The sequence below is a fragment of the Sinocyclocheilus anshuiensis genome, unplaced genomic scaffold, assembly GCF_001515605.1.
Source record: "Sinocyclocheilus anshuiensis isolate Anshui unplaced genomic scaffold, SAMN03320099.WGS_v1.1 scaffold2036, whole genome shotgun sequence".
Lineage (NCBI taxonomy): Eukaryota > Metazoa > Chordata > Actinopteri > Cypriniformes > Cyprinidae > Sinocyclocheilus > Sinocyclocheilus anshuiensis.
Window position 1 is genome coordinate 49821 of NW_015557198.1, and position 11847 is coordinate 61667.

The 11847-nt window shown below is 36.7% G+C and overlaps 1 long non-coding RNA gene across 1 annotated transcript; it reads left to right on the forward strand.

The window, feature by feature from the left end:
- The first annotated feature begins 467 nt into the window (after positions 1–467).
- LOC107678865 (uncharacterized) lies at positions 468–9455 on the forward strand. The gene is made up of 5 exons (XR_001632977.1): positions 468–568; positions 887–1025; positions 2251–2389; positions 7938–8136; positions 9074–9455. It is a non-coding gene; the product is annotated as an uncharacterized LOC107678865 (long non-coding RNA).
- Positions 9456–11847: the final 2392 nt, after the last annotated feature.

Here is an 11847-nt window from a genome sequence, read left to right on the forward strand (position 1 = left end):
CTTTCACAACTGCAAAGAGCATTCGTGAAAGAAGTGTTTATGATGCAGACACCTCTCTCATTCCTTCTCGCTCACAAACATTCCAGGCAGCCTTTCATCTTGTAACCTTTATAATAGTGCGTTGTCCGCAGATTAAAGAAACCTGTCAAGTCCTACCCATGCAGATAGCTATTGTATCCCAGTGACAAACGTGAACTGTAAATGTTTATGACTGCTCAAAAACATTAATCAAGTATTCAATATCAATGTTCAAACATACAAATAAGAGCCTAGTCTTGTTATTAGTAGCAGATAGATGGTTACTTTAATTAAACTCCTGTGAATTGTTTTGTTTGCTTGTCCTGAGTAGGTAACTGACTAAATGAGGGAGTAGTGGCTATAACCTGAACGTGTGTGTGTGTGTGTGTGTGTGTGAGTGGACTGTAGGCGCCACCTGGGTACTAATGAGCAAGTAATTAGGCTCTGGCACATGCACAGACAGCCACACCTCGCTCCTTAGGACCCCAGCCGCCATATGCTGCACCAGTTGGGAGCTCAACTTGCCAAGAACTCTAGAAGAAAGAGAAAAGTAAGTGAAAAAAAAAAGCCTCAGCTCCTTCCTTCTTCATAGCAGCAATCTTTCTAAACATTTCGGCCTATGCAATAATATTGCATGACCTTCTCAGCTAGAAGCATTTAAAAATCACAAATATACAGAGTAAAACCCTCAGTAGAATGATGAAAGTAAACCCGGTAATTTACTAAGTGTCAACCCTATTCTTGCCAGTGTAGCCTGATCTCAAACACATTCAGAATGCCAACAAAAGAAGGGGTGTGTCCTTAAAAAAAGGAAAGCTGGGCTAGGGTCGGTAGTCAGGGATTAAAGTGGTTTGATTTCTTTTTACAGGTGGTGAAAACTGACCCCAGCACAGCACAAACATGGCGGAAATCTTTGAGTTGTAGACTTAAGAGAAAATTTGGAGAGAAAACGTTCTTTCAACTGCTTTCAGGAGCATGTAAAATCAGCAGATGCCAGCCAAATGTTGGTGGGTCTATTTGTTTGTCAGCTTCTGTAATGTTGTCCCTCCCCACTGTGAAATGCGGTAACAAAGTCCCATACAGAAGATACCATTCACATACCCTCTGCTTTTGACAAGCACAAGTCATTTCTGGGTCACATTCAGGCCATTTGTGAGACAGAGAGAACACACACATACACAAATTTGCTTAACCATCTGCTCTTGGTGCCTATCGTGGTGTAACATTACCTCAAGCTCTCCAGGAAGGACAACAAGGGAATCTACGGCCATTTGGTGATTCTGCTGTGGTGATGTTACTAATGGTGTTTACTTAAGTTAATGTACAAATACCTTAATTAAAAAAAAAGCATTAAAACCTCCTTTTAATGTGACTTGAGTAAAAGTAGAAAGTAGCAATTTAATGCACATAAGTAGGTACTGATCAGTGGACCATAGTTTATGCATTTATTTATTTATGGTTTGTAATTTCATATGAGCCTACTGCACAAAATATCTATTTTAGGAGAGAGGGTTTAATGTCCTACACACAGGTTCAGGATTTTGCTAAGATTGGTTTGAGCTCAGTCTGACATTATTCTGAATTATGATGAATTGTCAGCTAGTCTACAGCATTCGAGCAGTTCATACAATAAACTAAACTGCTCACACTTTTTTCAGCAGATTTACTTCTCAAACAGCAACAGCATCATACAACACACTCATATAGCACACACAAGCTCTGAGGATCAAATTACTTCTTGTCCGTGTCTCATTTTTGATTTGGAACAACTTTCCAAAAAGTAAAAATACTAATACAACAATAAATACAGGTACTACAAATCTGTATAAGTACAGTAACAAAATAAACAAAATGCTTATACTACTGCAAATAAAACATACAACATAAATGGAGCAAACAGATACAAACATGTGAACCCAGAGGACCACATGATCCTGGTTCGGGCAGTATTGACATACTGATTTGAGGCCATTATTCTTGTACTTATAGGCACAGCTTCCCTTCTCAGAGGAAAGTGCTATTATTTGTTCAGGGCTTCTGGGCTATTTTTTTTTCTTTTCTTTTCTCAGGCAGCACTGATCTCAGTGTTAGCAGGTAAATCAATTTTATCGGCCACGGAAGGTCCCAAGCTCTGCCATCTGTGTCCCGGTCATTAGCTATACTGATTTGTGTAACATGTTAAAAGTTGTTAAAGATAGTCTCTATTGACATCTCTGTACATCCCTTTCACAGCATAATCTCAAAGGGAGCATCCATTCATCTTCAGCCTGGTCCCTGTCCTCTGGCTAAAAGGGGCAGCAATATTTCTGCCTGCGTCCAGGAGGGTGAAACTGTCATGTTTTTTTTTTTTTTTTCGGCTCTGTCTGATAAGGTGAGTTCAAGTATAGGGTTGTAGAAATCACTGAATTAGCACAACTTTTCTGTCATTCATAATGTCAGAGAAACTTCTATTCTTTTTAATTATGTTTAATAATGATCTATGGCCTGTAGGACAGTGATAATTTAATCACACAGAAATTATAAATGATGTTTCTAAAACCTTTATTAATTACAGCGGAAGAGATAGCAAAAGAAAAGAAAAAAAGTACTAGTTTCTGATATCTAAGTAAACTTAGCTCGACCAGTCAGAATTTAGAGATGAAACCATCAGTTTTATTAAGTACTTCTTCCAAGCTCAATGTTCTTTTAGAGCAAACTTTTTTGGACATTTGCATTGCATAAGAACATAAAATAGTACATCTACAAAGTGTTTAGAGATTTCTCCCTTTATTTCAAGATGCCTTCTTTGGTAAGAACATTTTGATTAATATCAAACAAAAGAAGAAAGGTGAAAATATGTTTTTAACTTTAGCTTAGGTGATGCATGGTAAGTCATAATCATGCAGGCATCTCTTCATATTGCATAAAGACTTATTTCATTATTCTGATATAAGGGATACTTGGGCTAGTTGTCACATTTTTTTAGGCCAGCCAATATTTCCCAGGGTGTATTTTTGAAAGTCAATTTCTGTCCATGCATGTATCTTTAAGTCTTGAAAATAAATAAATAAATAAATAACCAAGAAAAGGTTCAATAAAAAACAGTAGAAGATTTTCACACTATATGGGGTAAGTTGTTGCAATGGAGCTTGCCAGTAAACAGCTTATTGACGGTTCAACAAAACAATTAAAACAAGTATAAAATATAAAACAAATCATGAAAAGGCAACAATGTAAAAGGTAATGTACAGACATATTGTTTTTGCCAACAAATATTTTAATAAAATCATATAAACTATAATATAATTAATATAACTTAAAAAAAAGTTTGAACTTATTTATGAAAAACACTGAAAGCATATTTCAGCCTTGCAGTTAAAATATACTATCAAATAGTGTAGTGCCTAAATTTATGTCAGTGTGCTTTTGAAGTACAGAATTAATAAAAAATATTAAAACAAAATAATAATTTCCCCCCCTCTCCCTCATCAGGCCCTTGGAATAGTCCTAACCTTCCCCCCCTGTTACGGCACCCCTGCCTGTGAAAGAAACTGCTTCTTGAGTTCCTTTTATTATTAATTGCAGTCTCAACCTCAATGCAGCATAAGTGTAAAAGCAAGCCAAAGCTTTTTAGTACAGCAACAGAGACTGTTCAGTAAAGCGACTGGAAGGCAACCCAACACATCTGAGTGTAAACATTCCGATTGCTATGAGTCTTTGGAGCTCTAATTTTAGCATTGACTTCTTCATCCACAACATTTGTATTGACTCTTCAAAGTCTATCTCTGGCATCAGATTTTAACAGATCACCATTCCACTTATCAAGTTGACAGAAGGCGCATCCCTATCATGACGAATACATGAACTGACTCTTTTGTGGAGCAGGATAAGATGGAGCTGAAGAGAACCAAATGGTGGAACAGGAGGAGAGAACAGTGTAGCCCCCCGGGAGATAACAGTGGCTGCCACAGTGATACTGATCTAAATGAAAACAAACAGAGATAAGAGGGAGACTGGAATCACACTGGCACACTCTGGAGTCCCTGCGTGTGTTTGTGTTTGCGCACGAGCCCATGTGTAGCCTCCACGCCTGCCCCATGGTAGCGACCACCCATCAGATAGATATCAGCTTGAACAATTAGAGCAATGCCTCCACTCTCGCTAGATGAAGATTCTCAGTGGTGTAGTGCGGAGTTTAATTTTGGGGCCCTTAATTTTTTATGAGGTATCAATGTGGAATCTTGAGTAGCAGATTTGCGCGTGTGCTCTTTATGTCACTCGAGGGACATCAATCCACATATCAGCGAGAACAGATGAAGAAGTCAGTCAGTTGTGGCTGAAACCGTGTTTCCGAGAAACAGAGGTAATACTTCTGCTCTGAAGTCAGATGAAACCGAGATTCTGGTTTGAGGCCCAAAACCCCATTGGACATCACTCCCACAGCTTTTGCAGTTAATCTGGTTGATGCTCCCACTAAGGCTCTCATATTTTGTGATCACACACCAAGGAGCAATAACTGATCCTGTAATCTTATTTTTGATATCTCTATCAGAAACTTAGACGATATGCCACTAGGGAAATTAGGACAGTTTGGTATTTGCGTTTCCGTAGGTCAGATTGATAGCGCAAAGAACTAGTGAGATAAAATCTATAGTGAGCTGGATTTAGGTCATCCTGAACAAAAAGTTAATTTAAACTGTTAAAGAGGCCCTGATTAGTTGAGCTATTGAAATGCTTTCTGAAAAGGCCCGTCCTGAATCCATAATTACATTTCCATTAGTTTAACATGAAAGAGTAGTAGTTTTACTTTATGGTAAAAATTAAGGATAAAACATTGACTGCATTATTATATTCGCCTGGCTGCAAACATATTTAGAAACATCTGTGTGATTGTTTTAGTGGTAACAACATTTGTAACACCTCCTTAACCACTCTTTCTATTAAGAGTATGCCAAGTCTTGAGTGTTAGATTGGAGTCTAATATTCATTCCACATCTTTTATGGAGACATGTATGCACTCACATAAAAAGAGTCTGATGGTCTGATTAATCCACTTGAGGAGAAACCATTATCACAAGAACAATTGGTGTGTCTATCCTTGTGGAATGGCCATCCATCAATGTCACCGCTACTTATTATTCGCCATTGCCTCAGGAGGTCCACATTTAGCCACTATGGACACTCTTACTGTCAGAATGCAGGTTTGCCCTGTGATTCTGGCTTGCATTCAAGTGTTTTTTTTTTTGTTTTTTTTTCAGGGATTTACTATAATAAGCCAAAATAATTTTCTACAAGTTGTTATTTGCAGATCAAAGTAGAGTGTTTTGGTAGTGTGCGTCAGCATGTGTTTTTAAAACCCTCACAGATAGATGTCAATGCCTGTATTTTAAGTGAGTTTTTGGTGGTTTCGCAGTGTTTCATAATTCTGCGGTCATCAGGCAGTGATTGCTGCCTACATGTGAAGTGACCGTCTGCACAAATGAGTCATCATTCACACTGAACACTGACAGTGCGGAGAACTCAGTGTTCTTCACAAATTCAAGGAAGACATCAAAGCTAAAACTTTTAAAATGTTTGCTAACAGTAAACAAAATGGAGTTCTGGAATGCTGGTTCATCTAGCCCTGTCAGTGACACAAACACATATAAGTGCTTACCTCACTCCTATGACATTTCTCCAGCATCCCTCCACCTTCATTTTTAATTTTAACCATTTTCATTTAAGTAAGCTTGAGCTTAGTGTCATACTCCCTCCTTCATTAGATGGACATGCAAACTAGTGAAACACAATACATATAGTATATGCTCACACAGCAGCAAATAAGGATACAGTACGTTTATTCACAGTTTTTAAATGACAGTGACTTTTGTGCAAGTCACATCATTAGACCAGTAGATGATGGCAAGTGATTAATGAGTGCGTCATTAAATAATTTGCTGCATCTGAATATGTTTACCTTGTTACTATTTATGTGAAAAACGCATGAATAGAGTAGTAAGTCTGAATTCAGAGTAAACAGTAAAAAGTACCCGGACGACCTACTACTTCCCCAGACATTCCAAATTTCATTCATACCACCCATATTCATATTATTATTTAATGATTTGTTAAAAAAAAAAAATATATATATTAATGAATCAAAAAGATGAGTCTTTGAATCATTCACTCAACTGATTCGTACAACAACACTGATTCATTCAGAAACTAAACAAAAGTGACTGCCTATGAGTGACTCATTTAATAATTCACTCAAACAAATTGATTTGTTCAGAAATGTAGCACCACTGTTGTGTTGCTCAGATAGCAACAGTTGATTTTGCTTTGGCTGGAACTATTTCTGTTGGCGGAGCAAAAATACACAAACCATCTGTGTATAAAATGAAATTTAATCAAAATTCTTGTTTACTAAGCTGTTAAATAAAATCGGTACCACTCTCACAGACCATCGTGCTGTTGGTCTGAAAATCAGCAAAGCTGTGATTCTCTTATGAATCTGAAAAACAGCACTCTTGCTTAATTGTTGCTGTGGTTACAGGTGTTGCTCATGAAAGATTTTTTTTTTTTACCCCATTCAGACAGCATTGAGTTTCTCATGTAAGCTGTTGTATGAACAGGACAATTTAAGTGAAACATGTCTGTAAATGAATTTGTCAGACATATTTCAGCAGATGATGTTTGATAAATCTCAAATTGGAAAATGCGAGTACGGTAAAATTCTGTGTAAAATGTATATACTCACTATGGTTTTCACCGACTTGACATGGTGAACTCAATCAGCGACAGTATTTTTAGTTTTTTCAATGGCATTCACAGACTTTGAGTGGCTGTGATTACATTATGTGGTGTTATAATAAAGTAGCACTCATTTTTGTTAGTGATGGCCATGCATTGCTGTTTGAAATATGGGCTCTCTGAAAACCCACAAGCCTTGACACTTCTACAGCTCAGTATTGTCACACACAGTGTTTTCGAGTCCATGTTTTTATTCTTCCTCTGAGGTCAACACAACAGGCTACATGCTCATAATCAGCATTCATCTCCTTCATGAATATGAGTTTGTTCAAAAATTAAGTTGTGGCTATGAAAGGAAAGCGTTTTTTTGTGGCTGCAATTTCACATGAACTCATTATGTTCAAGGTGAATCAACAAAGCATGGCATTCCAGTGCTGTTCCCTGTTAATCTTTAATAAGCTGAATGCTGTATCAGTCCTGACAAGTTGAAGGTGGATATCCAAACACACAGCCTTCGCTAGTGTGAATTATCTTATTATATCAGTGTAATTGTGTATCTGTTTATGTTTTTGATTAAAGTCTTGTGCACACCTAGAATGGAAATCTGCATGAATAAGACTTTGAATTAAGCATAAATACATTCCTATCAACACACCAATGACAACATGCTTTTTTTTCCTAGAGAATGATTTTATATATTTTTATTTCTAATATTGATGGTCTCAAAGTCTCAAAGCATGAAAATGCATAATGGTACAAGCAGGTCAAAAAAAAAAGTGATATATAAAAGCGATTTGTAATAAAATAGGGATGTGTGTATATTTTATTCAGCATACTGTATATTTATACACTACCCACCTAGCACACTTTTATTACAACAGCTATACTATTAATTCTAACAGTACACCTCAGACGTGGGAAACCTGTGTTTCATGGAGTGATGCTTCATTTGAAGGACCATCCATAGATCACAGATCATAACAATCTATCAAACAATAACTGCACCACAGTCGTAAAGAATAAAGATGTTGACATTAGTTCTCAGCGGATGAAGCGGAGACTAAACAGAGGCTGTTTTCAGAGTCATTTATCAGATGAATAAACATTCACACTTTTGATGTATAACCTTGTGCCGCCCTGTAATGGAAAAGTGATCATCAAGCAGAAAGACTTGAATTCTTTTTCTGTTTCCTCTACCCCTCCTACAGTTCTCCCTCCCATCTCTTCTTTAAGAGGTTTCCTGCCAGAGCTGTGCAAAAGTTGAAGTGGATGATGAAGAGGCTGAGCAGGGGGCCTGGCAGCGCTGCATCCCACACAGACGCCTCTCTTGTGGGCATGCCGAGAGGGACATGGCCCCCGTGATGGAAGGTTGCTGGCAGTCTGGAGCCGGAACTGCAGAAGGAAAAGGTTCATTCATTAATCTACCTTACTACCTTCTATATACCCGTATGTTTTCTCCAATCATCTGCCCCCCCTCCCCCCTTTTCCCTCTTTCTTTAATCTACATGTGTTTCGTAAAGGAATAGTTAACTCAAAAAAGAAAATTCAGTCTAATTCACCTTCAGGTTGCTCCAAACCTTCATGACTTAATTTTTTCCACAAAAGAAGACATTTTGAAGAATGTACTGGTCATTTTTCCAAGCCGTTTTTAAAGGCACTGGAGCTTTTTAAACTTCTAAAAGTAGTCCACATGAGTTTAAATGCTATATTGCTAGTCATAAAACAGCTTTGTGTGAGAAACAGAACAGAAAATTGTAACGATATTCTCTGAAATATCTGACATCCATTCTAGCTCTCCTTGGCATTTCACAGGAGTTCATGAGAGTAGCAGTATTACCCAATTTGCACAATTATTCTTCTGAATTGGTTATTTATGGTTGATCTAGTTCACTAAACAGGTCTGAATGATTCATTCACAAAGCGGACTGATCTAGTTCACAAACTTAGCTCAATGGCTCAAAGATCTAAAATTGCATGGAAAAAAATGATGAACGGTTTTGGAATTACATGAGGGGAAGTAAATGATGACACTATTTAATTTATGGGTGAACTATCCCTTTCACATCCCATTTTTAAGGCTTTTGCTATGAAGTCACGCATCATTTTGTTTCAAAGTCATTCTTAGCTAGTACATCTCTCCTTCTCTGCCTTTCTCACCTCCTCGCTCAACCACCAACCCCATTTGCTCTTTCTCCATGTGAGGGTGCGCTGACAGATCCTGGGCTGAATGGAAACGAGCGTGTCCATCCATCCTCACCTTTCTTGCTCCCTCCCTCACCTTGTGTCTCTCTTCCTCCTCTCCTCTCTCTCTCTCTCTCTCTCTGTCTTTTTTTCTTTCTTTCAGGTGTGCTAGGCTTTTTGGCATTTCCTCTTTCTTATCGCAGGAGGCAGGTAGGAGTCATGGGCAAACAACACGCATCATTACCTGTGTGAGTAAAGTGGTCGGGTCCTGGCACCTTCAACCGTTGCAGAATAACTAATGCCTGGAACCTTCCACCCGGCTCTGTACCAGCCCAGAGGCAATTTGGGGGTTCACCCATTGCAGATAGCTCAGATAACTGGGCATTAATTTGCCCTCATTACTCCAAAAACATACAGCCTCAGGGTATGTCTAGAGAGCAGTCTGAGACCCCCGAGTAGCTCACCTATGCATTAATGTCAAGGATGACTCTATAAAAAAAAACAACAACAACTATGTATTGGTTTTGCCTACCCATTAAAAGAACAGGTCATACAAAAAAAATAAAATAAATAATTCTGTAATTATTTACTCACAACATGTCATTCCAAACCATATGCTGTTGTTATAGCACATTTTATATACAGTATATTGCATATTAATGTTTATATTGTCATAAATTCACACTGAATCTCCAAATTAATGTAGAAACAACATAAGTAGCCTATTATTATTAATGAAGGCTGCTACTGATGTCCCTATTAAATGCATTTTCACCCTCAGTTTTAACCATTAATTATAGCCATTCAACATTACAGTATAAGTGAAAACCATTATTTGTAACATTTAACAGGCTTTGAAAAAATATAACAACTTGAAAAAATATAACAACAGCTAAGCGAATATAAAACAATCTTCACATATATTATAAACTGAATATGCATAAACTATACATTGAATATAAATTGATCTTTATTTAATCTACAAAAGTTAATCAGTGAGCAGAGCAGTGAGTGATTTCTCGTTTTTCTTTTGTTCTTTGATTTATATTGATGACACAGACTGCAGCAGGTTTACTTAAAAAGCAGTGCTGTCTCTTTAAAACCTGGTGCACATGAAGTGGACATGACACACATCCGATTTTCTCCCAACTCCCATATGGTCATTTAGGACTTTTTAACTAATTTAAGACTGTTTATGACGTCACTCACCAAAACGGGCAAAAAAATAAAAAAAATGTGTGAGGCACATGATATTTTGAGTCACATGACGTGTCACATGATGTTCTGGTAAGCACATGGCAAGATGGCCACAAGGATATTTTGCACAATTCTTTGAGTTAGATTGTCATTTAGCAAAAGATACGTTGGAAACATTCTTCTTCGGGATATATAGACATCATTTGGAATTAACATCAGACCTAAGCCAGCGGTGAGTTATTTATCGCAGGGATTTTGCGTCCTCTTCAGGAGAGAGCAGTTCTAAGCGCTGTTGAATTGATGCATTTCTTCGGTTAAATACAGGTATGTACATTGTGTACATTTTTTTTTTCTATACAGTTGTTACTGTGCTGTATATCGTTCAAATTTATGCAAAGCAACATAGGGCACGGTGCAAATCACCTACATGGAACTTTGCTGGATGGTTACAGAGAAAACTACCTGATGGTCCAAACAACAAAGGAAAGGCAGCTGATTTTTCTGACTGACAGACTGGACAAGACAAACAAGTATTGCTGTTTTTAATCTATTTTGGTGGGTTTGTCAGCTGGGTTTTCATGAGCCAGTATTTATTTTTTTATTTTTTCAAACTGCAGAATTAACTGATTTGTGTAATGCTTGATTGCATATGGACTGATTTTTGAACTCCTATTTTAACAGCAAACCATGTTTGTTTTAATTGCACAGGAAATTAATTTCGAACTGTTAGTTTACAGCCCAAGTAATATAAGTTATTGGCTTAATTTAATTGTTTAATTAATTGACTCTTTCTGAATTGTTGAATAATCTTTGCCATGTGAACCCTTCACTTCTGAATTGATAACTGCGTTTTAGGATTATTTTTCTTATATAGATTTTTTTATATTTTTTTTCATATACTTTGAACTGTGCATTTGTGAACAGTTAACTTTGCACTGATTGAATGATATTTTGCTTAAAACAAATAGCTGCTCTGTTGAATGACATCTTGCTGTTTGTGTGCTAATATTTCACCCATTTTCCATTGTAGCGGATTTAATAATTTGCTTGGCACCCTAATTAAGTCAATTCCACTACACCTTACATTCAGCGAGAATACACAATGCTGATGCACTCCAAAAACTGAAAACACACAACAGAAAGTACTTGTGTGTGTTAGGCTTTTTAAATAGTTTTAAATAATAATATATAGTATTGCTACTAATAATATTAAATATACATTTTAATGAACATTTTTGACTTCAATAAAACCAGTTATTTTGGCTGTGACCACATTAATCAAATTTTCTTTTTTAAATCTAAAAACATTTTTACTGTGTTTTTTTTTTCCACTCACAATTTCTACATGATGAAATATCTCAAGAGTTTGGCATAACCAAAAAAAATTGTATTCATTATAAAAATGGAGTTACAAGATTTTATCAATTTACATGGCTTTTCTAGTTGTGTATATATATATATATATATATATATATATATTGGGACTATATAATTCATATAATAATATATGCAGTGGGAACCCTGGTTCTTCAACGATAAAAAACGTTGTTTTTTGAGGTGGTGAATTACATTTAGAGATTCCCTTATTTTTTTTTAGTAATTTTAACTTAGTTTTAATGCTTGTTTTTTCTTATTTTAAGTAATTTTGAGGCACACTTTGAAATTTGCTGAGGCCCCCTAATGGGCAACTGGGCTCTATTTTAAGTGTTATTTTTTTGGGAAATACCCCCCACTTTCTAC